At 39.8% G+C, this 1,465-nt stretch overlaps 1 pseudogene; it reads right to left on the bottom strand.

Moving 5' to 3' along the window:
- Positions 1-939: 939 nt before the first annotated feature.
- On the bottom strand, positions 940-1,058 carry LOC116681896 (uncharacterized; annotated as a pseudogene).
- Between the last annotated feature and the right edge of the window lie 407 nt (positions 1,059-1,465).

Genomic DNA, 1,465 nt, shown 5'->3' with positions numbered 1-1,465 from the left:
AGTACAATATACGATCCATTACCCCAGGTGTGTGCGCATGTTTATGCAGGAGAGCACAATGTGATCTTTAGCAGGTTCCATGTGTTGGAAAGCTCAATGTTACCATTACATGAGGTAGTTTGCAGCTGCTGTTCGTATTATTGTGTGTTTGTGGGGACCCGTGTATGTGTAAGGTTATTCTTTTAAATGTAAATGTGCTGTATTTCACCACCAACATTCACACACATTCATACAATGTGGCCGAGGCTGCCGTACAAGGTGCTTCCTGCTCATTAAATATACACTCACACACATTTACACTCCGATTCGCAGCACCGAACCACCAACCTTCACATTGGCAGGCAATAGCTCTGCCACTGAGCCACAGCCGCCCAGTTTTAGCTGGTCTTTACATGTGCTTATCTGCTGTAAAGCACAATAGTGCTCCATTGGACCACCAGGTCAAAATTGACCTAGGAAAACCAAACACTATGTATTTAAAAACCTAAAATTCAATGAAATAAGTAATGTTAATAGCAAATATCATTGATAACCAATTATGTTATTTTGGTTAATAGAAACTCATTTCTGATAAAGAAACTTAAGTCAAATTTGACCCCAAGACAAAAACGAAAAACAAGTTATAAACTAAAATAGACTCAAGCCTACTAGTGGGTACTTGCCATGCTGACTGTTGTAGTTAAAACTGCAACAGTGTTGATCCCAAAGTGATCCTTTTCATGCAATTGTTTTAGTTTGGAGGAATGCTTAGAGTATGGCAAAAGCTTCCTGGCAGATGAAATCATTCATTGCTTAGACTTTAGAGAAGTATGGTCAAATCAGTTTGGTTTAATTCTAAAGAAGAATGGTGCTTGAAAAAAAAAAGGTTGCGTCCTCTATACAGTTTCCTTGTCAGCTCTGCGTCCAGCAAAGAAGCCACAGCGCCTTATGCTAATGAAAAGCTTACAGCACCAGGTATTCCCAGGCAGTCTCCCATCCAAGTACTAAGCCGGCCCAACCCTGCTTGGCTTCCAAGATCTGACAAGAGCGAGCACTTTCAGGGTGGTGTGGCCGTAAGGAACCAAGAGGGCGAAATCCAGCTATTTCTAGAACTGAAGGTTCTCAAAACTGAAATTTACCAGACTAAAACGTGCCTGCATTCTACAATCTTGGCCTGTGCTGACCTCCTGTTCCTCTGATCAAACTAAAGTCTGGTGACAATGCATGTTCAAATTCTAAAACTTCAACCTATTGTTCTAGAACTGCAACTCAACATTCTAGAACTACCATGTAACATTTTAGAACTGTAATTAACAGTTTAGGACCGCAACTCTTAAAATTTACAACTTCAACCAAATTTTCCAGAACTGCAACTTAACATTCCAGAACTGCAGGTTAACATTCTCGAAGTTAAACCTAACATTCTAGAACTGAATATAACATTCTAGAACTCAAACCTAACATTCTAGAACTACAACATAGCATT

This window comes from Etheostoma spectabile, unplaced genomic scaffold (genome assembly GCF_008692095.1).
Source record: "Etheostoma spectabile isolate EspeVRDwgs_2016 unplaced genomic scaffold, UIUC_Espe_1.0 scaffold00018760, whole genome shotgun sequence".
Taxonomy (NCBI): domain Eukaryota; kingdom Metazoa; phylum Chordata; class Actinopteri; order Perciformes; family Percidae; genus Etheostoma; species Etheostoma spectabile.
This window is presented reverse-complemented; position numbering and strand designations above follow the sequence as displayed.